Here is a 24,015-nt window from a genome sequence, read left to right as displayed (position 1 = left end):
TACTCAGCTAGCAACTTGGGGAAATGGTTGGATGAAGATTTTCTAAATACACTGCAACCTGCTTGACATCATCTGGCACATCCTGGAAAACCTCAAGGTTTTCATTAACTGAATTCAACTTAATGATATGACTCTGCTAGCTACTTGTAAGAACAAAGAAGTTCAGCTACATTTACCCGAGGTAACAATCCGGCAGGCTTTTTTCTCAAGAGGCAAGCTGACGAACAACACAGCAAATCAAGGCCAGGACAGTTGCATGATAGCAGCTAACTACGTCTTGCGCTTCGGGTAGGATGGCAATTCCTCTGAAGCTTCAGGGTCCAGTCTTAAATCCTAGCTATAAAGTGACCCAGATGGGACTCGAACCCACAATCCTCAGCTCCGAAGGCTGATGCCTTATCCATTAGGCCACTGGGCCTATGCTTTAGTTTTGAATTTAGTTTAAATGAGTTTAAATGAAAACAAACACAAGCCTTGGGTAATTGATTCAAGTTGATTCTCTACAACCACAGTGTTTTTTATTTGCTTCCTCTAGCATGTCCTGCAAAAATAAGAAGCAACACAAATTTCTCAGCTAGAGAGTCCTTTGCCACACTTCAGGAGAACAGATGACTGGCGCTTTTTTTTACACCATGAAGCAAAGAAAGCTCATTCCTGTCCAAATCATAGGGTATTTCACTACCTTGGCATGGTTTCCTTCAGATCTACACTGCATATACAGTAGTTGATCAATCGGAATGGTTATTACCGTCGCGCTCACCGCCGCGTAAAAACGTCAGCGGCCAAAATAAATTAGTTGCATTTCAAAGTCATTCGTAAAATGGCCGCCAGGTGGCGCAAAGTGACATTTTCGCTTGTTGCCGTAAATACAACAGTGACCGTTATACAGCGTATCTCTGTATCTGTTTATTGTTATTTAAGTTCTGGATTATTTCAGGTACTTTAAACACATTGTTGGGTTGCTCATGTTGGCTCATATGAGATGTAGTTTACGAATGAACACCTGGTTGGGTTATTTTGACCCAACAACTGGTTTATTCATTATTCTTTCCTTTCTCCAAATATCAGCCTGCAGAATGTTTGAAATATTACTGTTATTGTGTCACAGGTGTAGTTTTAAGAGTTGTTTAGGCAGGAATGCGTGTGTATACAGCTCAAAACCTCCATAAGTTATTAAAGATAGCGGCTATTTAGAAAAAATGCCCAGTGATTTCTGAGCTTCAGGAAATCTCCCGGCGCTCTGCGCATAACACCGGGCCAACTCATGTCGGAAAGAATTTATAAACGGTTTCTAAACGTGGGCTATTGTTTTTTTTTTACTTATAGTATTTGTTAATTTAATTTAAATGAGGTTTGGGCTCAGGACTTCAGAATCGTGATTCTACTCTTTAATTTACTCCATAGTTTTAATCAGCGCTCAGCCGCATGCATTAAGTTTTCCAGAGCGCACCGGCAGAAGTAGACTAATGATTATGAACGCGTCGGGAAAACAGCAAGCAGACTTTAAAAAAAACGTTTGCGTTCAAACAATACACACAGCTTACAACACTTACAAAATCACAACGTTTTTTCGTTATTGTGAGTGCGCTTAAATAAAAGTTAAGTCTTATAAAGGCATGTAGTCTTATATAGTTTTATTATATAGGGATTGCACATTAATCTGACACAGTTTTTTCAGCCTGTCACGGCGTGCGCCCAAATCAATATCGCTCCTCGCTCACTAGTTAGGCGGCCTCCCCTTCAGACATGCGAAGCAGCGGGACCGCAGAATTACACATGACTGGTGAGCTATCGTTACTATCGTTGCCCGGGCTTGCACTCCGCGCTAGAAAATACTCGGGGTTTGTTGGGCTACAGTGGATTTTACTACGCGCTGTGTATGCAGCGCGTGTGCAACAACGCGGAAGTGCGGCATGCAAGCAAGGCAAATGGAACGCGCCCCAGTAACTTCAAAGGAGCGAGAGGTGGGAGGGGGGAGCAGAGTCAGCGCGAGCAGACGGATGGCCATTGCACTCACACCGCGTAGTAAAATCCACTGTAACCCAACAAACCCCAATCATCACCAGCCGTGCCTTATTCCGTCATGTCATATGGGCATTATAAGCTTTGTATTGAAAACTTCTAACTAAAAAGTGGCAGCTGGCACGCCTTATTTTGTTAATAGTCTAAATAAAAACCCTCCGATTTAATTTCCTATAGTCTAACCAGCGCTCAACCGCACGCATAGTTTTCCCAAACGCGAGGAAGTTTTTGGTGCTAAATAATGTTTATGCAGTATAAGAATTCCCATTAATCCTGGGTTGTTCTTTTAGTGTCACTATAGTGCTTTACAATGCCAGACAACATTCAAATACAAATGATTCACCCTCCCCAGGTGTGAATCGGCTGTTCTCACCTATACATTCAGAGGAACTGAAATGCACTTCTCCCCACTTTAAAAACCTCTTGAATCTGAGGCTCTTCTGGAGACTTTCAGTGATTTCAATTTGTGTAATTTTAATCTTCTGGATTCTAGATTCTAAAGTTGACATTGTTACCTTTTTTAATCATTGGAATGGAAGAACTTATTTTCCTTATGATAGCATAAATTGCATTGTTTTTAATCAGTCTATACACAATAATATTATTTGTTTTTTTTGTTTTTTTTTAACGGGTATGGGGGCTATCTTGGTTCATTAATCTCCGTGCCTGGTTTAGGTTTAGTATTCAGTGCGCATCTGTTATATTACAACTATCATAACACTCAAATACCTTTTATTGGGGGTTAAGTGACTGATGTGCCTAACATTTTTCAGCTGAGCCTTTGTTTCACTGAAAACGACCGCGACACCCCCCTCTCTCTCTCACACACACACACACACACACACAGAGCCGAACAAATCATTAGCACGTCCCTCCCCCAAACAGCACAGACATTTACTTACACCTGAACTGAGTTGTTTGAGTAACATGGGTCGAACCCGTTACAAATCATAACAGTCTACTGCATTTCATTCTTATAATAACGCAAAAACACAAGCGGGGCTGAAAGACCGACATCTACTGCCGCAGTAGAACGTCCTAACACTGTTTTAATTTTATGGTCATTTATTTCAGTTAATAAATCTACTATAAATTTAAAGAACACAAGAAATAAGATGACATAAATCCATACACGCTTTTTTTCTAATTACAAGTGATAAAATCAAAAGGCTCACTGGCTCACACATTTATTGTGCTTAAATTTGATCCTAATAAGATTTGATTTAATTTGAATTTTAGAACAGTGGCAGCTGGAACACCTAAAACAGATGCAGGATTATTTTTTTATAATCTAAATAAAAATGCTTTTTTAAACGTGGGCTATTGTTATTTACATGCAATATTTGTTAATTTAATTTAAATGGGGTTTGGTCTCCGGAATGTTGAGCATCAGGATCCTCTTCTTTACTTTCCTATGTAGAATCAGCGCTTAATCGCACGCATTAAGTTTTGTAAATTCGTTTAATGTTTAATAGTAAATAATGACCCCCGTTGCGCTGTACCACCGCTCGGAAAACCTTATGAAATACAAGTTAAAGACAATTATGATGATCTGCCACGGCGTGCGCGTGTGATGGGTGTACGCCCAAATCTACTATAACTACTCCCTCACTCCGTAGGCTCCCTGAATAGGCACCAAAGGGACGGGCCGCTTATTTGTGCCGGCTGGCGATAATTAACGTTAATATGATCTCGGGCTTGCTCCGCATTATAAAAGCAAGGCGCGGAGGTTTGTCTGAGGTCTGGGAAGTACGTGATGTAATGGAGAATATGAAAGAAGCATGTCAGTGGGGAGATGTGACGCGGCCAGGCACTTTAAACAAGGACACTAGAATTCCGCCCTTTGATCTCCGCGCTGAGGACAGTGCGAGAAAGAGCTGCGCGAGCTCCCGCGGCATCTTCACTCCCGCACCGTGCCCGCCCTCGCAGCCCCGCTGCCGAAGAGGAAAAGGCTGCGAGGACGTTTGTGTTAAGTTTTTTTTACGTCAGCGAGGACTCGCGCCGGCCATCGACAGCGGGAGAAGCGCTGCCGCCGCGTGCTCAGTTCTGCCACTCCGCGCACCAACACTTATCGTCAGCTGTGTGCCCGCATGCCAGTGTGGCACAGCCCCCGGAACTGCACATGCACAACCTTTATCCCATTCTTTCCTTTCTCCCTCCTTCAACACTTTCCTTCCCCATTTTGCCTAAATAAATTACCCTTTTCCCGTAAGACTTTATGCTTTATGGTGCCGCCCGTGCAACATGGGTCGAATCCGTTACAGATCATATCAGTCTACTGCATTTCATTCTTATAATAACGCAAAAACACAAGCGGGGCTGAATGACCAACATTAGCTGACGCAGTAGAACGTCCTGACAATGTTATAATTTTTATGGTCATTTATTTTAGTTAATAAATCTACTATAAATTTAAAGAACACAAGATATAAGACGACACAAAACCCTACACGCGTCTTTTCTAATTACACGTGATAAAATTTAAAGGCTCACTGTGTTAACATTTATTTTGTTTAAATTTGATCCTAATAAGATTTAATTTAATTTGAATTTTACATTTGTACTGTGATTTTAGTTCTGTGATTATGAATTTGTTTAACTACAATGTTTTACTTGATTTTATCCGCTACTACGTGCAGTTCTAAAACTCCGTGTCTCATTAATCCAGCAGAGAATGAACTAAGGCACGAGGCGTCAGTCTGTAGTTATATAGCGCCACTCAACGGTAAAAGCCAGCAAACGCACAAAGCCAAACGGTACCGCCGAGCGCGGCGACGGTAGGACCTACAGTCCGATTGATTAACCACTGTAGCAAAGACTTTTGCTTACATACTGTATATCCAGACCCAGAAGCAACTGAAACCTGCTACATATGGCTCTGTCAGGACAAGGATCGCAACAAACCTGTGCCACAATCTGGGCCCTGCAAAAATCAAGGCCAGTTTCCCAGTTCTTATTGACCAAACAACCTACTGCTGTCCCGGAGCGCAAATCTCAGGAGGTTTACCGTGTGACAGTAAGTCCCGTTCTAAGTTTTCAACTGACCCGATATACCAACCAATGTTGTAAGGACCTTCAACATGGCCTGAAAAGGAAGAAAATTGTTAGGTGGGTTGCACCAGCCGGGAATCGAACCCAGTTCGCAAGAATGGGAATCTTGCATGATACCACTACACCACTGGTGCTTCTTGGGCCCTGTTCTCTGTTTAATTCATACATCATTTACAACTTGACCCCACTGTAGGTTGGCCTAAGAACGCAGTCTGCAGATTTGAAAACCTACAGTACATGAAATGCACTTTTACATCCATTTACAGGATTTCTTGTTCATGTACTCAGCTAGCAACTTGGGGAAATGGTTGGATGAAGATTTTCTAAATACACTGCAACCTGCTTGACATCATCTGGCACATCCTGGAAAACCTCAAGGTTTTCATTAACTGAATTCAACTTAATGATATGACTCTTCTAGCTACTTGTAAGAACAAAGAAATTCAGCTACATTTACCCCAGGTAACAATCCGACAGGCTTTTTTCTCAAGAGGCAAGCTGACGAACAACACAGCAAATCAAGGCCAGGACAGTTGCATGATAGCAGCTAACTACGTCTTGCGCTTAGGGTAGGATGGCAATTCCTCTGAAGCTTCAGGGTCCAGTCTTAAATCCTAGCTATAAAGTGACCCAGATGGGACTCGAACCCACAATCCTCAGCTCCGAAGGCTGATGCCTTATCCATTAGGCCACTGGGCCTATGCTTTAGTTTTAAATTTAGTTTAAATGAGTTTAAATGAAAACAAACACAAGCCTTGGGTAATTGATTCAAGTTGATTCTCTACAACCAGAGTGTTTTTTATTTGCTTCCTCTAGCATGTCCTGCAAAAATAAGAAGCAACACAAATTTCTCAGCTAGAGAGTCCTTTGCCACACTTCAGGAGAACAGATGACTGGCGCTTTTTTTACACCATGAAGCAAAGAAAGCTCATTCCTGTCCAAATCATAGGGTATTTCACTCCCTTGGCATGGTTTCCTTCAGATCTACACTGCATATAGCAAAGACTTTTGCTTACATACTGTATATCCAGACCCAGAAGCAACTGAAACCTGCTACATATGGCTCTGTCAGGACAAGGATCGCAACAAACCTGTGCTACAATCTGGGCCCTGCAAAAATCAAGGCCAGTTTTCCAGTTCTTATTGACCAAACAACCTACTGCTGTCCCGAAGCGCAAATCTTAGGAGGTTTACCGTGTGACAGTAAGTCCCATTCTAAGTTTTCAACTGACCCGATATACCAACCAATGTTGTAAGGACCTTCAACATGGCCTGAAAAGGAAGAAAATTGTTAGGGTGGTTGCACCAGCCAAGAATCGAAACCCGTTCGCAAGAATGGGAATGTTGCATGATACCACTACACCACTGGTGCTTCTTGGGCCCTGTTCTCTGTTTAATTCATACATCATTTACAACTTGACCCCACTGTAGGTTGGCCTAAGAACGCAGTCTGCAGATTTGAAAACCTACAGTACATGAAATGCACTTTTACATCCATTTACAGGATTTCTTGTTCATGTACTCAGCTAGCAACTTGGGGAAATGGTTGGATGAAGATTTTCTAAATACACTGCAACCTGCTTGACATCATCTGGCACATCCTGGAAAACCTCAAGGTTTTCATTAACTGAATTCAACTTAATGATATGACTCTTCTAGCTACTTGTAAGAACAAAGAAATTCAGCTACATTTACCCCAGGTAACAATCCGACAGGCTTTTTTCTCAAGAGGCAAGCTGACGAACAACACAGCAAATCAAGGCCAGGACAGTTGCATGATAGCAGCTAACTACGTCTTGCGCTTAGGGTAGGATGGCAATTCCTCTGAAGCTTCAGGGTCCAGTCTTAAATCCTAGCTATAAAGTGACCCAGATGGGACTCAAACCAACAATCCTCAGCTCCGAAGGCTGATGCCTTATCCATTAGGCCACTGGGCCTATGCTTTAGTTTTGAATTTAGTTTAAATGAGTTTAAATGAAAACAAACACAAGCCTTGGGTAATTGATTCAAGTTGATTCTCTACAACCAGAGTGTTTTTTATTTGCTTCCTCTAGCATGTCCTGCAAAAATAAGAAGCAACACAAATTTCTCAGCTAGAGAATCCTTTGCCACACTTCAGGAGAACAGATGACTGGCGCTTTTTTTTACACCATGAAGCAAAGAAAGCTCATTCCTGTCCAAATCATAGGGTATTTCACTCCCTTGGCATGGTTTCCTTCAGATCTACACTGCATATAGCAAAGACTTTTGCTTACATACTGTATATCCAGACCCAGAAGCAACTGAAACCTGCTACATATGGCTCTGTCAGGACAAGGATCGCAACAAACCTGTGCCACAATCTGGGCCCTGCAAAAATCAAGGCCAGTTTCCCAGTTCTTATTGACCAAACAACCTACTGCTGTCCCGAAGCGCAAATCTTAGGAGGTTTACCGTGTGACAGTAAGTCCCGTTCTAAGTTTTCAACTGACCCGATATACCAACCAATGTTGTAAGGACCTTCAACATGGCCTGAAAAGGAAGAAAATTGTTAGGGTGGTTGCACCAGCCAAGAATCGAAACCCGTTCGCAAGAATGGGAATGTTGCATGATACCACTACACCACTGGTGCTTCTTGGGCCCTGTTCTCTGTTTAATTCATACATCATTTACAACTTGACCCCACTGTAGGTTGGCCTAAGAACGCAGTCTGCAGATTTGAAAACCTACAGTACATGAAATGCACTTTTACATCCATTTACAGGATTTCTTGTTCATGTACTCAGCTAGCAACTTGGGGAAATGGTTGGATGAAGATTTTCTAAATACACTGCAACCTGCTTGACATCATCTGGCACATCCTGGAAAACCTCAAGGTTTTCATTAACTGAATTCAACTTAATGATATGACTCTGCTAGCTACTTGTAAGAACAAAGAAGTTCAGCTACATTTACCCGAGGTAACAATCCGGCAGGCTTTTTTCTCAAGAGGCAAGCTGACGAACAACACAGCAAATCAAGGCCAGGACAGTTGCATGATAGCAGCTAACTACGTCTTGCGCTTCGGGTAGGATGGCAATTCCTCTGAAGCTTCAGGGTCCAGTCTTAAATCCTAGCTATAAAGTGACCCAGATGGGACTCGAACCCACAATCCTCAGCTCCGAAGGCTGATGCCTTATCCATTAGGCCACTGGGCCTATGCTTTAGTTTTGAATTTAGTTTAAATGAGTTTAAATGAAAACAAACACAAGCCTTGGGTAATTGATTCAAGTTGATTCTCTACAACCAGAGTGTTTTTTATTTGCTTCCTCTAGCATGTCCTGCAAAAATAAGAAGCAACACAAATTTCTCAGCTAGAGAGTCCTTTGCCACACTTCAGGAGAACAGATGACTGGCGCTTTTTTTACACCATGAAGCAAAGAAAGCTCATTCCTGTCCAAATCATAGGGTATTTCACTCCCTTGGCATGGTTTCCTTCAGATCTACACTGCATATAGCAAAGACTTTTGCTTACATACTGTATATCCAGACCCAGAAGCAACTGAAACCTGCTACATATGGCTCTGTCAGGACAAGGATCGCAACAAACCTGTGCTACAATCTGGGCCCTGCAAAAATCAAGGCCAGTTTTCCAGTTCTTATTGACCAAACAACCTACTGCTGTCCCGAAGCGCAAATCTTAGGAGGTTTACCGTGTGACAGTAAGTCCCGTTCTAAGTTTTCAACTGACCCGATATACCAACCAATGTTGTAAGGACCTTCAACATGGCCTGAAAAGGAAGAAAATTGTTAGGGTGGTTGCACCAGCCAAGAATCGAAACCCGTTCGCAAGAATGGGAATGTTGCATGATACCACTACACCACTGGTGCTTCTTGGGCCCTGTTCTCTGTTTAATTCATACATCATTTACAACTTGACCCCACTGTAGGTTGGCCTAAGAACGCAGTCTGCAGATTTGAAAACCTACAGTACATGAAATGCACTTTTACATCCATTTACAGGATTTCTTGTTCATGTACTCAGCTAGCAACTTGGGGAAATGGTTGGATGAAGATTTTCTAAATACACTGCAACCTGCTTGACATCATCTGGCACATCCTGGAAAACCTCAAGGTTTTCATTAACTGAATTCAACTTAATGATATGACTCTTCTAGCTACTTGTAAGAACAAAGAAATTCAGCTACATTTACCCCAGGTAACAATCCGACAGGCTTTTTTCTCAAGAGGCAAGCTGACGAACAACACAGCAAATCAAGGCCAGGACAGTTGCATGATAGCAGCTAACTACGTCTTGCGCTTAGGGTAGGATGGCAATTCCTCTGAAGCTTCAGGGTCCAGTCTTAAATCCTAGCTATAAAGTGACCCAGATGGGACTCGAACCCACAATCCTCAGCTCCGAAGGCTGATGCCTTATCCATTAGGCCACTGGGCCTATGCTTTAGTTTTGAATTTAGTTTAAATGAGTTTAAATGAAAACAAACACAAGCCTTGGGTAATTGATTCAAGTTGATTCTCTACAACCAGAGTGTTTTTTATTTGCTTCCTCTAGCATGTCCTGCAAAAATAAGAAGCAACACAAATTTCTCAGCTAGAGAGTCCTTTGCCACACTTCAGGAGAACAGATGACTGGCGCTTTTTTTACACCATGAAGCAAAGAAAGCTCATTCCTGTCCAAATCATAGGGTATTTCACTCCCTTGGCATGGTTTCCTTCAGATCTACACTGCATATAGCAAAGACTTTTGCTTACATACTGTATATCCAGACCCAGAAGCAACTGAAACCTGCTACATATGGCTCTGTCAGGACAAGGATCGCAACAAACCTGTGCCACAATCTGGGCCCTGCAAAAATCAAGGCCAGTTTCCCAGTTCTTATTGACCAAACAACCTACTGCTGTCCCGAAGCGCAAATCTTAGGAGGTTTACCGTGTGACAGTAAGTCCCGTTCTAAGTTTTCAACTGACCCGATATACCAACCAATGTTGTAAGGACCTTCAACATGGCCTGAAAAGGAAGAAAATTGTTAGGGTGGTTGCACCAGCCAAGAATCGAAACCCGTTCGCAAGAATGGGAATGTTGCATGATACCACTACACCACTGGTGCTTCTTGGGCCCTGTTCTCTGTTTAATTCATACATCATTTACAACTTGACCCCACTGTAGGTTGGCCTAAGAACGCAGTCTGCAGATTTGAAAACCTACAGTACATGAAATGCACTTTTACATCCATTTACAGGATTTCTTGTTCATGTACTCAGCTAGCAACTTGGGGAAATGGTTGGATGAAGATTTTCTAAATACACTGCAACCTGCTTGACATCATCTGGCACATCCTGGAAAACCTCAAGGTTTTCATTAACTGAATTCAACTTAATGATATGACTCTTCTAGCTACTTGTAAGAACAAAGAAATTCAGCTACATTTACCCCAGGTAACAATCCGACAGGCTTTTTTCTCAAGAGGCAAGATGACGAACAACACAGCAAATCAAGGCCAGGACAGTTGCATGATAGCAGCTAACTACGTCTTGCGCTTAGGGTAGGATGGCAATTCCTCTGAAGCTTCAGGGTCCAGTCTTAAATCCTAGCTATAAAGTGACCCAGATGGGACTCGAACCAACAATCCTCAGCTCCGAAGGCTGATGCCTTATCCATTAGGCCACTGGGCCTATGCTTTAGTTTTGAATTTAGTTTAAATGAGTTTAAATGAAAACAAACACAAGCCTTGGGTAATTGATTCAAGTTGATTCTCTACAACCACAGTGTTTTTTATTTGCTTCCTCTAGCATGTCCTGCAAAAATAAGAAGCAACACAAATTTCTCAGCTAGAGAGTCCTTTGCCACACTTCAGGAGAACAGATGACTGGCGCTTTTTTTTACACCATGAAGCAAAGAAAGCTCATTCCTGTCCAAATCATAGGGTATTTCACTCCCTTGGCATGGTTTCCTTCAGATCTACACTGCATATAGCAAAGACTTTTGCTTACATACTGTATATCCAGACCCAGAAGCAACTGAAACCTGCTACATATGGCTCTGTCAGGACAAGGATCGCAACAAACCTGTGCCACAATCTGGGCCCTGCAAAAATCAAGGCCAGTTTCCCAGTTCTTATTGACCAAACAACCTACTGCTGTCCCGAAGCGCAAATCTTAGGAGGTTTACCGTGTGACAGTAAGTCCCGTTCTAAGTTTTCAACTGACCCGATATACCAACCAATGTTGTAAGGACCTTCAACATGGCCTGAAAAGGAAGAAAATTGTTAGGGTGGTTGCACCAGCCAAGAATCGAAACCCGTTCGCAAGAATGGGAATGTTGCATGATACCACTACACCACTGGTGCTTCTTGGGCCCTGTTCTCTGTTTAATTCATACATCATTTACAACTTGACCCCACTGTAGGTTGGCCTAAGAACGCAGTCTGCAGATTTGAAAACCTACAGTACATGAAATGCACTTTTACATCCATTTACAGGATTTCTTGTTCATGTACTCAGCTAGCAACTTGGGGAAATGGTTGGATGAAGATTTTCTAAATACACTGCAACCTGCTTGACATCATCTGGCACATCCTGGAAAACCTCAAGGTTTTCATTAACTGAATTCAACTTAATGATATGACTCTGCTAGCTACTTGTAAGAACAAAGAAGTTCAGCTACATTTACCCGAGGTAACAATCCGGCAGGCTTTTTTCTCAAGAGGCAAGCTGACGAACAACACAGCAAATCAAGGCCAGGACAGTTGCATGATAGCAGCTAACTACGTCTTGCGCTTAGGGTAGGATGGCAATTCCTCTGAAGCTTCAGGGTCCAGTCTTAAATCCTAGCTATAAAGTGACCCAGATGGGACTCGAACCCACAATCCTCAGCTCCGAAGGCTGATGCCTTATCCATTAGGCCACTGGGCCTATGCTTTAGTTTTGAATTTAGTTTAAATGAGTTTAAATGAAAACAAACACAAGCCTTGGGTAATTGATTCAAGTTGATTCTCTACAACCACAGTGTTTTTTATTTGCTTCCTCTAGCATGTCCTGCAAAAATAAGAAGCAACACAAATTTCTCAGCTAGAGAGTCCTTTGCCACACTTCAGGAGAACAGATGACTGGCGCTTTTTTTACACCATGAAGCAAAGAAAGCTCATTCCTGTCCAAATCATAGGGTATTTCACTCCCTTGGCATGGTTTCCTTCAGATCTACACTGCATATAGCAAAGACTTTTGCTTACATACTGTATATCCAGACCCAGAAGCAACTGAAACCTGCTACATATGGCTCTGTCAGGACAAGGATCGCAACAAACCTGTGCCACAATCTGGGCCCTGCAAAAATCAAGGCTAGTTTCCCAGTTCTTATTGACCAAACAACCTACTGCTGTCCCGGAGCGCAAATCTCAGGAGGTTTACCGTGTGACAGTAAGTCCCGTTCTAAGTTTTCAACTGACCCGATATACCAACCAATGTTGTAAGGACCTTCAACATGGCCTGAAAAGGAAGAAAATTGTTAGGTGGGTTGCACCAGCCGGGAATTGAACCCAGTTCGCAAGAATGGGAATCTTGCATGATACCACTACACCACTGGTGCTTCTTGGGCCCTGTTCTCTGTTTAATTCATACATCATTTACAACTTGACCCCACTGTAGGTTGGCCTAAGAACGCAGTCTGCAGATTTGAAAACCTACAGTACATGAAATGCACTTTTACATCCATTTACAGGATTTCTTGTTCATGTACTCAACTAGCAACTTGGGGGATTGGTTGGATAAAGATTTTCTAAATACACTGCAACATGCTTGACATCATCTGGCACATCCTGGAAAACCTCAAGGTTTTCATTAACTGAATTTAACTTAATGATATGACTCTTCTAGCTACTTGTAAGAACAAAGAAGTTCAGCTACATTTACCCCAGGTAACAATCCGGCAGGCTTTTTTCTCAAGAGGCAAGCTGACGAACAACACAGCAAATCAAGGCCAGGACAGTTGCATGATAGCAGCTAACTACGTCTTGCGCTTAGGGTAGGATGGCAATTCCTCTGAAGCTTCAGGGTCCAGTCTTAAATCCTAGCTATAAAGTGACCCAGATGGGACTCGAACCCACAATCCTCAGCTCCGAAGGCTGATGCCTTATCGATTAGGCCACTGGGCCTATGCTTTAGTTTTGAATTTAGTTTAAATGAGTTTAAATGAAAACAAACACAAGCCTTGGGTAATTGATTCAAGTTGATTCTCTACAACCAGAGTGTTTTTTATTTGCTTCCTCTAGCATGTCCTGCAAAAATAAGAAGCAACACAAATTTCTCAGCTAGAGAGTCCTTTGCCACACTTCAGGAGAACAGATGACTGGCGCTTTTTTTACACCATGAAGCAAAGAAAGCTCATTCCTGTCCAAATCATAGGGTATTTCACTACCTTGGCATGGTTTCCTTCAGATCTACACTGCATATAGCAAAGACTTTTGCTTACATACTGTATATCCAGACCCAGAAGCAACTGAAACCTGCTACATATGGCTCTGTCAGGACAAGGATCGCAACAAACCTGTGCCACAATCTGGGCCCTGCAAAAATCAAGGCCAGTTTCCCAGTTCTTATTGACCAAACAACCTACTGCTGTCCCGGAGCGCAAATCTCAGGAGGTTTACCGTGTGACAGTAAGTCCCGTTCTAAGTTTTCAACTGACCCGATATACCAACCAATGTTGTAAGGACCTTCAACATGGCCTGAAAAGGAAGAAAATTGTTAGGTGGGTTGCACCAGCCGGGAATCGAACCCAGTTCGCAAGAATGGGAATCTTGCATGATACCACTACACCACTGGTGCTTCTTGGGCCCTGTTCTCTGTTTAATTCATACATCATTTACAACTTGACCCCACTGTAGGTTGGCCTAAGAACGCAGTCTGCATATTTGAAAACCTACAGTACATGAAATGCACTTTTACATCCATTTACAGGATTTCTTGTTCATGTACTCAACTAGCAACTTGGGGGATTGGTTGGATAAAGATTTTCTAAATACACTGCAACATGCTTGACATCATCTGGCACATCCTGGAAAACCTCAAGGTTTTCATTAACTGAATTTAACTTAATGATATGACTCTTCTAGCTACTTGTAAGAACAAAGAAATTCAGCTACATTTACCCCAGGTAACAATCCGACAGGCTTTTTTCTCAAGAGGGAAGCTGATGAACAACACAGCAAATCAAGACCAGGACAGTTGCATGATAGCAGCTAACTACGTCTTGCGCTTAGGGTAGGATGGCAATTCCTCTGAAGCTTCAGGGTTCAAGCTTCAGCTTCTTAAATCCTAGCTATAAAGTGACCCAGATGGGACTCGAGCCCACAATCCTCAGCTCCGAAGGCTGATGCCTTATCCATTAGGCCACTGGGCCTATGCTTTAATTTTGAATTTAGTTTAAATGAGTTTAAATGAAAACAAACACAAGCCTTGGGTAATTGATTCAAGTTGATTCTCTACAACCACAGTGTTTTTTATTTGCTTCCTCTAGCATGTCCTGCAAAAATAAGAAGCAACACAAATTTCTCAGCTAGAGAGTCCTTTGCCACACTTCAGGAGAACAGATGACTGGCGCTTTTTTTACACCATGAAGCAAAGAAAGCTCATTCCTGTCCAAATCATAGGGTATTTCACTCCCTTGGCATGGTTTCCTTCAGATCTACACTGCATATAGCAAAGACTTTTGCTTACATACTGTATATCCAGACCCAGAAGCAACTGAAACCTGCTACATATGGCTCTGTCAGGACAAGGATCGCAACAAACCTGTGCCACAATCTGGGCCCTGCAAAAATCAAGGCCAGTTTCCCAGTTCTTATTGACCAAACAACCTACTGCTGTCCCGGAGCGCAAATCTCAGGAGGTTTAACGTGTCACTGTAATTCCCGTTCTAAGTTTTCAACTGACCCGATATACCAACCAATGTTGTAAGGACCTTCAACATGGCCTGAAAAGGAAGAAAATTGTTAGGTGGGTTGCACCAGCCGGGAATCGAACCCAGTTCGCAAGAATGGGAATCTTGCATGATACCACTACACCACTGGTGCTTCTTGGGCCCTGTTCTCTGTTTAATTCATACATCATTTACAACTTGACCCCACTGTAGGTTGGCCTAAGAACGCAGTCTGCAGATGTGAAAACCTACAGTACATGAAATGCACTTTTACATCCATTTACAGTATTTCTTGTTCATGTACTCAACTAGCAACTTGGGGGATTGGTTGGATAAAGATTTTCTAAATACACTGCAACCTGCTTGACATCATCTGGCACATCCTGGAAAACCTCAAGGTTTTCATTAACTGAATTTAACTTAATGATATGACTCTTCTAGCTACTTGTAAGAACAAAGAAATTCAGCTACATTTACCCCAGGTAACAATCCGACAGGCTTTTTTCTCAAGAGGCAAGCTGACGAACAACACAGCAAATCAAGGCCAGGACAGTTGCATGATAGCAGCTAACTACGTCTTGCGCTTAGGGTAGGATGGCAATTCCTCTGAAGCTTCAGGGTTCAAGCTTCAGCTTCTTAAATCCTAGCTATAAAGTGACCCAGATGGGACTCGAGCCCACAATCCTCAGCTCCGAAGGCTGATGCCTTATCCATTAGGCCACTGGGCCTATGCTTTAATTTTGAATTTAGTTTAAATGAGTTTAAATGAAAACAAACACAAGCCTTGGGTAATTGATTCAAGTTGATTCTCTACAACCACAGTGTTTTTTATTTGCTTCCTCTAGCATGTCCTGCAAAAATAAGAAGCAACACAAATTTCTCAGCTAGAGAGTCCTTTGCCACACTTCAGGAGAACAGATGACTGGCGCTTTTTTTACACCATGAAGCAAAGAAAGCTCATTCCTGTCCAAATCATAGGGTATTTCACTCCCTTGGCATGGTTTCCTTCAGATCTACACTGCATATAGCAAAGACTTTTGCTTACATACTGTATATCCAGACCCAGAAGCAACTGAAACCTGCTACATATGGCTCTGTCAGGACAAGGATCGCAACAAACCTGTGCCACAATCTGGGCCCTGCAAAAATCAAGGCCAGTTTCCCAGTTCTTATTGACCAAACAACCTACTGCTGTCCCGGAGCGCAAATCTCAGGAGGTTTAACGTGTCACTGTAATTCCCGTTCTAAGTTTTCAACTGACCCGATATACCAACCAATGTTGTAAGGACCTTCAACATGGCCTGAAAAGGAAGAAAATTGTTAGGTGGGTTGCACCAGCCGGGAATCGAACCCAGTTCGCAAGAATGGGAATCTTGCATGATACCACTACACCACTGGTGCTTCTTGGGCCCTGTTCTCTGTTTAATTCATACATCATTTACAACTTGACCCCACTGTAGGTTGGCCTAAGAACGCAGTCTGCAGATGTGAAAACCTACAGTACATGAAATGCACTTTTACATCCATTTACAGTATTTCTTGTTCATGTACTCAACTAGCAACTTGGGGGATTGGTTGGATAAAGATTTTCTAAATACACTGCAACATGCTTGACATCATCTGGCACATCCTGGAAAACCTCAAGGTTTTCATTAACTGAATTTAACTTAATGATATGACTCTTCTAGCTACTTGTAAGAACAAAGAAATTCAGCTACATTTACCCCAGGTAACAATCCGACAGGCTTTTTTCTCAAGAGGGAAGCTGATGAACAACACAGCAAATCAAGACCAGGACAGTTGCATGATAGCAGCTAACTACGTCTTGCGCTTAGGGTAGGATGGCAATTCCTCTGAAGCTTCAGGGTTCAAGCTTCAGCTTCTTAAATCCTAGCTATAAAGTGACCCAGATGGGACTTGAACCCACAATCCTCAGCTCTGAAGGCTGATGCCTTATCCATTAGGCCACTGAGCCTATGCTTTAGTTTTGAATTTAGTTTAAATGAGTTTAAATGAAAACAAACACAAGCCTTGGGTAATTGATTCAAGTTGATTCTCTACTACCACAGTGTTTTTTATTTGCTTCCTCTAGCATGTCCTGCAAAAATAAGAAGCAACACAAATTTCTCAGCTAAAGAGTCCTTTGCCACACTTCAGGAGAACAGATGACTGGCGCTTTTTTTACACCATGAAGCAAAGAAAGCTCATTCCTGTCCAAATCATAGGGTATTTCACTCCCTTGGCATGGTTTCCTTCAGATCTACACTGCATATAGCAAAGACTTTTGCTTACATACTGTATATCCAGACCCAGAAGCAACTGAAACCTGCTACATATGGCTCTGTCAGGACAAGGATCGCAACAAACCTGTGCCACAATCTGGGCCCTGCAAAAATCAAGGCCAGTTTCCCAGTTCTTATTGACCAAACAACCTACTGCTGTCCCGGAGCGCAAATCTCAGGAGGTTTAACGTGTGACAGTAAGTCCCGTTCTAAGTTTTCAACTGACCCGATATACCAACCAATGTTGTAAGGACCTTCAACATGGCCTGAAAAGGAAGAAAATTGTTAGGTTCATTGCACCAGCCGGGAATCGAAACCCGTTCGCAAGAATGGGAATCTTGCATGATACCACTACACCACTGGTGCTTCTTGGGCCCTGTTCTCTGTTTAATTCATACATCATTTACAACTTGACCCCACTGTAGGTTGGCCTAAGAACGCAGTCTGCAGATTTGAAAACCTACAGTACATGAAATGCACTTTTACATCCATTTACAGGATTTCTTGTTCATGTACTCAACTAGCAACTTGGGGGATTGGTTGGATAAAGATTTTCTAAATACACTGCAACATGCTTGACATCATCTGGCACATCCTGGAAAACCTCAAGGTTTTCATTAACTGAATTTAACTTAATGATATGACTCTTCTAGCTACTTGTAAGAACAAAGAAATTCAGCTACATTTACCCCAGGTAACAATCCGACAGGCTTTTTTCTCAAGAGGCAAGCTGACGAACAACACAGCATATCAAGGCCAGGACATTTGCATGATAGCAGCTAACTACGTCTTGCGCTTAGGGTAGGATGGCAATTCCTCTGAACCTTCAGGGTCCAGTCTTAAATCCTAGCTATAAAGTGACCCAGATGGGACTCGAGCCCACAATCCTCAGCTCCGAAGGCTGATGCCTTATCCATTAGGCCACTGGGCCTATGCTTTAATTTTGAATTTAGTTTAAATGAGTTTAAATGAAAACAAACACAAGCCTTGGGTAATTGATTCAAGTTGATTCTCTACAACCACAGTGTTTTTTATTTGCTTCCTCTAGCATGTCCTGCAAAAATAAGAAGCAACACAAATTTCTCAGCTAGAGAGTCCTTTGCCACACTTCAGGAGAACAGATGACTGGCGCTTTTTTTACACCATGAAGCAAAGAAAGCTCATTCCTGTCCAAATCATAGGGTATTTCACTCCCTTGGCATGGTTTCCTTCAGATCTACACTGCATATAGCAAAGACTTTTGCTTACATACTGTATATCCAGACCCAGAAGCAACTGAAACCTGCTACATATGGCTCTGTCAGGACAAGGATCGCAACAAACCTGTGCCACAATCTGGGCCCTGCAAAAATCAAGGCCAGTTTCCCAGTTCTTATTGACCAAACAACCTACTGCTGTCCCGGAGCGCAAATCTCAGGAGGTTTAACGTGTCACTGTAATTCCCGTTCTAAGTTTTCAACTGACCCGATATACCAACCAATGTTGTAAGGACCTTCAACATGGCCTGAAAAGGAAGAAAATTGTTAGGTGGGTTGCACCAGCCGGGAATCGAACCCAGTTCGCAAGAATGGGAATCTTGCATGATACCACTACACCACTGGTGCTTCTTGGGCCCTGTTCTCTGTTTAATTCATACATCATTTACAACTTGACCCCACTGTAGGTTGGCCTAAGAACGCAGTCTGCAGATGTGAAAACCTACAGTACATGAAATGCACTTTTACATCCATTTACAGTATTTCTTGTTCATGTACTCAACTAGCAACTTGGGGGATTGGTTGGATAAAGATTTTCTAAATACACTGCAACCTGCTTGACATCATCTGGCACATCCTGGAAAACCTCAAGGTTTTCATTAACTGAATTTAACTTAATGATATGACTCTTCTAGCTACTTGTAAGAACAAAGAAATTCAGCTACATTTACCCCAGGTAACAATCCGACAGGCTCTTTTCTCAAGAGGCAAGCTGACGAACAACACAGCAAATCAAGGCCAGGACAGTTGCATGATAGCAGCTAACTACGTCTTGCGCTTAGGGTAGGATGGCAATTCCTCTGAAGCTTCAGGGTTCAAGCTTCAGCTTCTTAAATCCTAGCTATAAAGTGACCCAGATGGGACTCGAGCCCACAATCCTCAGCTCCGAAGGCTGATGCCTTATCCATTAGGCCACTGGGCCTATGCTTTAATTTTGAATTTAGTTTAAATGAGTTTAAATGAAAACAAACACAAGCCTTGGGTAATTGATTCAAGTTGATTCTCTACAACCACAGTGTTTTTTATTTGCTTCCTCTAGCATGTCCTGCAAAAATAAGAAGCAACACAAATTTCTCAGCTAGAGAGTCCTTTGCCACACTTCAGGAGAACAGATGACTGGCGCTTTTTTTACACCATGAAGCAAAGAAAGCTCATTCCTGTCCAAATCATAGGGTATTTCACTCCCTTGGCATGGTTTCCTTCAGATCTACACTGCATATAGCAAAGACTTTTGCTTACATACTGTATATCCAGACCCAGAAGCAACTGAAACCTGCTACATATGGCTCTGTCAGGACAAGGATCGCAACAAACCTGTGCCACAATCTGGGCCCTGCAAAAATCAAGGCCAGTTTCCCAGTTCTTATTGACCAAACAACCTACTGCTGTCCCGGAGCGCAAATCTCAGGAGGTTTAACGTGTCACTGTAATTCCCGTTCTAAGTTTTCAACTGACCCGATATACCAACCAATGTTGTAAGGACCTTCAACATGGCCTGAAAAGGAAGAAAATTGTTAGGTGGGTTGCACCAGCCGGGAATCGAACCCAGTTCGCAAGAATGGGAATCTTGCATGATACCACTACACCACTGGTGCTTCTTGGGCCCTGTTCTCTGTTTAATTCATACATCATTTACAACTTGACCCCACTGTAGGTTGGCCTAAGAACGCAGTCTGCAGATGTGAAAACCTACAGTACATGAAATGCACTTTTACATCCATTTACAGTATTTCTTGTTCATGTACTCAACTAGCAACTTGGGGGATTGGTTGGATAAAGATTTTCTAAATACACTGCAACATGCTTGACATCATCTGGCACATCCTGGAAAACCTCAAGGTTTTCATTAACTGAATTTAACTTAATGATATGACTCTTCTAGCTACTTGTAAGAACAAAGAAATTCAGCTACATTTACCCCAGGTAACAATCCGACAGGCTTTTTTCTCAAGAGGGAAGCTGATGAACAACACAGCAAATCAAGACCAGGACAGTTGCATGATAGCAGCTAACTACGTCTTGCGCTTAGGGTAGGATGGCAATTCCTCTGAAGCTTCAGGGTTCAAGCTTCAGCTTCTTAAATCCTAGCTATAAAGTGACCCAGATGGGACTCGAACCCACAATCCTCAGCTCCGAAGGCTGATGCCTTATCCATTAGGCCACTGAGCCTATGCTTTAGTTTTGAATTTAGTTTAAATGAGTTTAAATGAAAACAAACACAAGCCTTGGGTAATTGATTCAAGTTGATTCTCTACAACCACAGTGTTTTTTATTTGCTTCCTCTAGCATGTCCTGCAAAAATAAGAAGCAACACAAATTTTTCAGCTAGAGAGTCCTTTGCCACACTTCAGGAGAACAGATGACTGGCGCTTTTTTTACACCATGAAGCAAAGAAAGCTCATTCCTGTCCAAATCATAGGGTATTTCACTCCCTTGGCATGGTTTCCTTCAGATCTACACTGCATATAGCAAAGACTTTTGCTTACATACTGTATATCCAGACCCAGAAGCAACTGAAACCTGCTACATATGGCTCTGTCAGGACAAGGATCGCAACAAACCTGTGCCACAATCTGGGCCCTGCAAAAATCAAGGCCAGTTTCCCAGTTCTTATTGACCAAACAACCTACTGCTGTCCCGGAGCGCAAATCTCAGGAGGTTTAACGTGTGACAGTAAGTCCCGTTCTAAGTTTTCAACTGACCCGATATACCGACCAATGTTGTAAGGACCTTCAACATGGCCTGAAAAGGAAGAAAATTGTTAGGTTCATTGCACCAGCCGGGAATCGAAACCCGTTCGCAAGAATGGGAATCTTGCATGATACCACTACACCACTGGTGCTTCTTGGGCCCTGTTCTCTGTTTAATTCATACATCATTTACAACTTGACCCCACTGTAGGTTGGCCTAAGAACGCAGTCTGCAGATTTGAAAACCTACAGTACATGAAATGCACTTTTACATCCATTTACAGGATTTCTTGTTCATGTACTCAACTAGCAACTTGGGGGATTGGTTGGATAAAGATTTTCTAAATACACTGCAACATGCTTGACATCATCTGGCACATCCTGGAAAACCTCAAGGTTTTCATTAACTGAATTTAACTTAATGATATGACTCTTCTAGCTACTTGTAAGAACAAAGAAATTCAGCTACATTTACCCCAGGTAACAATCCGACAGGCTTTTTTCTCAAGAGGCAAGCTGACGAACAACACAGCATATCAAGGCCAGGACATTTGCATGATAGCAGCTAACTACGTCTTGCGCTTAGGGTAGGATGGCAATTCCTCTGAACCTTCAGGGTCCAGTCTTAAATCCTAGCTATAAAGTGACCCAGATGGGACTCGAACCCACAATCCTCAGCTCCGAAGGCTGATGCCTTATCCATTAGGCCACTGGACCTATGGTTTAGGTTTGAATTTAGTTTAAATGAGTTTAAATGAAAACAAACACAAGCTTTGGGTAATTGATTCAAGTTGATTCTCTACAACCACAGTGTTTTTTATTTGCTTCCTCTAGCATGTCGTGCAAAAATAAGAAGCAACACAAATTTCTCAGCTAGAGAATCCTTTGCCACACTTCAGGAGAACAGATGACTGGCTCTTTTTTTACACCATGAAGCAAAGAAAGCTCATTCCTGTCCAAATCATAGGGTATTTCACTCCCTTGGCATGGTTTCCTTCAGATCTACACTGCATATAGCAAAGACTTTTGCTTACATACTGTATATCCAGACCCAGAAGCAACTGAAACCTGCTACATATGGCTCTGTCAGGACAAGGATCGCAACAAACCTGTGCCACAATCTGGGCCCTGCAAAAATCAAGGCCAGTTTCCCAGTTCTTATTGACCAAATAACATACTGCTGTCCCGGAGCGCAAATCTCAGGAGGTTTAACGTGTGACAGTAAGTCCCGTTCTAAGTTTTCAACTGACCCGATATACCAACCAATGTTGTAAGGACCTTCAACATGGCCTGAAAAGGAAGAAAATTGTTAGGGTGGTTGCACCAGCCGAGAATCGAAACCCGTTCGCAAGAATGGGAATGTTGCATGATACCACTACACCACTGGCGCTTCTTGGGCCCTGTTCTCTGTTTAATTCATACATCATTTACAACTTGACCCCACTGTAGGTTGGCCTAAGAACGCAGTCTGCAGATTTGAAAACCTACAGTACATGAAATGCACTTTTACATCCATTTACAGGATTTCTTGTTCATGTACTCAGCTAGCAACTTGGGGAAATGGTTGGATAAAGATTTTCTTAATACACTGCAACATGCTTGACATCATCTGGCACATCCTGGAAAACCTCAAGGTTTTCATTAACTGAATTTAACTTAATGATATGACTCTTCTAGCTACTTGTAAGAACAAAGAAATTCAGCTACATTTACCCCAGGTAACAATCCGACAGGCTTTTTTCTCAAGAGGCAAGCTGACGAACAACACAGCAAATCAAGGCCAGGACATTTGCATGATAGCAGCTAACTACAGCTTGCGCTTAGGGTAGGATGGCAATTCCTCTGAAGCTTCAGGGTCCAGTCTTAAATCCTAGCTATAAAGTGACCCAGATGGGACTCGAACCCACAATCCTCAGCTCCGAAGGCTGATGCCTTATCCATTAGGCCACTGGGCCTATGACTTAGTTTTGAATTTAGTTTAAATGAGTTTAAATGAAAAAAAACACAAGCCTTGGGTAATTGATTCAAGTTGATTCTCTACAACCACAGTGTTTTTTATTTGCTTCCTCTAGCATGTCGTGCAAAAATAAGAAGCAACACAAATTTCTCAGCTAGAGAGTCCTTTTCCACACTTCAGGAGAACAGATGACTGGCTCTTTTTTTACACCATGAAGCAAAGAAAGCTCATTCCTGTCCAAATCATAGGGTATTTCACTCCCTTGGCATGGTTTCCTTCACATCTACACTGCATATAGCAAAGACTTTTGCTTACATACTGTATATCCAGACCCAGAAGCAACTGAAACCTGCTACATATGGCTCTGTCAGGACAAGGATCGCAACAAACCTGTGCCACAATCTGGGCCCTGCAAAAATCAAGGCCAGTTTCCCAGTTCTTATTGACCAAACAACCTACTGCTGTCCCGGAGCGCAAATCTCAGGAGGTTTACCGTTTGACAGTAAGTCCCGTTCTAAGTTTTCAACTGACCCGATATACCAACCAATGTTGTAAGGACCTTCAACATGGCCTGAAAAGGAAGAAAATTGTTAGGTTCGTTGCACCAGCCTGGAATCGAACCCGGTTAACAAGAATGGGAATCTTGCATGATACCACTACACTACTGGTGCTTCTTGGGCCCTGTTCTCTGTTTAATTCATACATCATTTACAACTTGACCCCACTGTAGGTTGGCCTAAGAACGCAGTCTGCAGATTTGAAAACCTACAGTACATAAAACGCACTTTTACATCCATTTACAGGATTTCTTGTTCATGTACTCAACTAGCAACTTGGGGGATTGGTTGGATAAAGATTTTCT

General features: G+C 42.4%; 22 non-coding genes across 22 annotated transcripts; all 22 read right to left on the bottom strand.

The window, feature by feature from the left end:
* Positions 1 to 345: 345 nt before the first annotated feature.
* trnar-ucg (transfer RNA arginine (anticodon UCG)) lies at positions 346 to 418 on the bottom strand. The gene has a single exon. It is a non-coding gene; the product is annotated as a tRNA-Arg (tRNA).
* A 4,718-nt stretch (positions 419 to 5,136) lies between these two features.
* On the bottom strand, positions 5,137 to 5,207 carry trnag-ccc (transfer RNA glycine (anticodon CCC)). Its single transcript has one exon. It is a non-coding gene; the product is annotated as a tRNA-Gly (tRNA).
* Positions 5,208 to 5,699: 492 nt separating this feature from the next.
* Positions 5,700 to 5,772, bottom strand: trnar-ucg (transfer RNA arginine (anticodon UCG)). The gene has a single exon. It is a non-coding gene; the product is annotated as a tRNA-Arg (tRNA).
* Positions 5,773 to 8,176: 2,404 nt separating this feature from the next.
* Positions 8,177 to 8,249, bottom strand: trnar-ucg (transfer RNA arginine (anticodon UCG)). The gene has a single exon. It is a non-coding gene; the product is annotated as a tRNA-Arg (tRNA).
* A 1,165-nt stretch (positions 8,250 to 9,414) lies between these two features.
* On the bottom strand, positions 9,415 to 9,487 carry trnar-ucg (transfer RNA arginine (anticodon UCG)). The gene has a single exon. It is a non-coding gene; the product is annotated as a tRNA-Arg (tRNA).
* Positions 9,488 to 10,652: 1,165 nt separating this feature from the next.
* Positions 10,653 to 10,725, bottom strand: trnar-ucg (transfer RNA arginine (anticodon UCG)). The gene has a single exon. It is a non-coding gene; the product is annotated as a tRNA-Arg (tRNA).
* Positions 10,726 to 11,891: 1,166 nt separating this feature from the next.
* On the bottom strand, positions 11,892 to 11,964 carry trnar-ucg (transfer RNA arginine (anticodon UCG)). The gene has a single exon. It is a non-coding gene; the product is annotated as a tRNA-Arg (tRNA).
* Positions 11,965 to 12,566: 602 nt separating this feature from the next.
* trnag-ccc (transfer RNA glycine (anticodon CCC)) lies at positions 12,567 to 12,637 on the bottom strand. The gene has a single exon. It is a non-coding gene; the product is annotated as a tRNA-Gly (tRNA).
* A 492-nt stretch (positions 12,638 to 13,129) lies between these two features.
* On the bottom strand, positions 13,130 to 13,202 carry trnar-ucg (transfer RNA arginine (anticodon UCG)). The gene has a single exon. It is a non-coding gene; the product is annotated as a tRNA-Arg (tRNA).
* A 602-nt stretch (positions 13,203 to 13,804) lies between these two features.
* Positions 13,805 to 13,875, bottom strand: trnag-ccc (transfer RNA glycine (anticodon CCC)). Its single transcript has one exon. It is a non-coding gene; the product is annotated as a tRNA-Gly (tRNA).
* Positions 13,876 to 14,376: 501 nt separating this feature from the next.
* trnar-ucg (transfer RNA arginine (anticodon UCG)) lies at positions 14,377 to 14,449 on the bottom strand. The gene has a single exon. It is a non-coding gene; the product is annotated as a tRNA-Arg (tRNA).
* A 602-nt stretch (positions 14,450 to 15,051) lies between these two features.
* trnag-ccc (transfer RNA glycine (anticodon CCC)) lies at positions 15,052 to 15,122 on the bottom strand. Its single transcript has one exon. It is a non-coding gene; the product is annotated as a tRNA-Gly (tRNA).
* A 501-nt stretch (positions 15,123 to 15,623) lies between these two features.
* On the bottom strand, positions 15,624 to 15,696 carry trnar-ucg (transfer RNA arginine (anticodon UCG)). Its single transcript has one exon. It is a non-coding gene; the product is annotated as a tRNA-Arg (tRNA).
* Positions 15,697 to 16,298: 602 nt separating this feature from the next.
* On the bottom strand, positions 16,299 to 16,369 carry trnag-ccc (transfer RNA glycine (anticodon CCC)). Its single transcript has one exon. It is a non-coding gene; the product is annotated as a tRNA-Gly (tRNA).
* A 1,739-nt stretch (positions 16,370 to 18,108) lies between these two features.
* Positions 18,109 to 18,181, bottom strand: trnar-ucg (transfer RNA arginine (anticodon UCG)). The gene has a single exon. It is a non-coding gene; the product is annotated as a tRNA-Arg (tRNA).
* A 602-nt stretch (positions 18,182 to 18,783) lies between these two features.
* Positions 18,784 to 18,854, bottom strand: trnag-ccc (transfer RNA glycine (anticodon CCC)). The gene has a single exon. It is a non-coding gene; the product is annotated as a tRNA-Gly (tRNA).
* A 501-nt stretch (positions 18,855 to 19,355) lies between these two features.
* trnar-ucg (transfer RNA arginine (anticodon UCG)) lies at positions 19,356 to 19,428 on the bottom strand. Its single transcript has one exon. It is a non-coding gene; the product is annotated as a tRNA-Arg (tRNA).
* Positions 19,429 to 20,030: 602 nt separating this feature from the next.
* Positions 20,031 to 20,101, bottom strand: trnag-ccc (transfer RNA glycine (anticodon CCC)). Its single transcript has one exon. It is a non-coding gene; the product is annotated as a tRNA-Gly (tRNA).
* A 501-nt stretch (positions 20,102 to 20,602) lies between these two features.
* On the bottom strand, positions 20,603 to 20,675 carry trnar-ucg (transfer RNA arginine (anticodon UCG)). The gene has a single exon. It is a non-coding gene; the product is annotated as a tRNA-Arg (tRNA).
* Positions 20,676 to 21,840: 1,165 nt separating this feature from the next.
* trnar-ucg (transfer RNA arginine (anticodon UCG)) lies at positions 21,841 to 21,913 on the bottom strand. Its single transcript has one exon. It is a non-coding gene; the product is annotated as a tRNA-Arg (tRNA).
* Positions 21,914 to 23,078: 1,165 nt separating this feature from the next.
* Positions 23,079 to 23,151, bottom strand: trnar-ucg (transfer RNA arginine (anticodon UCG)). The gene has a single exon. It is a non-coding gene; the product is annotated as a tRNA-Arg (tRNA).
* A 602-nt stretch (positions 23,152 to 23,753) lies between these two features.
* Positions 23,754 to 23,824, bottom strand: trnag-ccc (transfer RNA glycine (anticodon CCC)). Its single transcript has one exon. It is a non-coding gene; the product is annotated as a tRNA-Gly (tRNA).
* Positions 23,825 to 24,015: the final 191 nt, after the last annotated feature.

This window comes from Clarias gariepinus, chromosome 9 (genome assembly GCF_024256425.1).
Source record: "Clarias gariepinus isolate MV-2021 ecotype Netherlands chromosome 9, CGAR_prim_01v2, whole genome shotgun sequence".
NCBI lineage: Eukaryota > Metazoa > Chordata > Actinopteri > Siluriformes > Clariidae > Clarias > Clarias gariepinus.
This window is presented reverse-complemented; position numbering and strand designations above follow the sequence as displayed.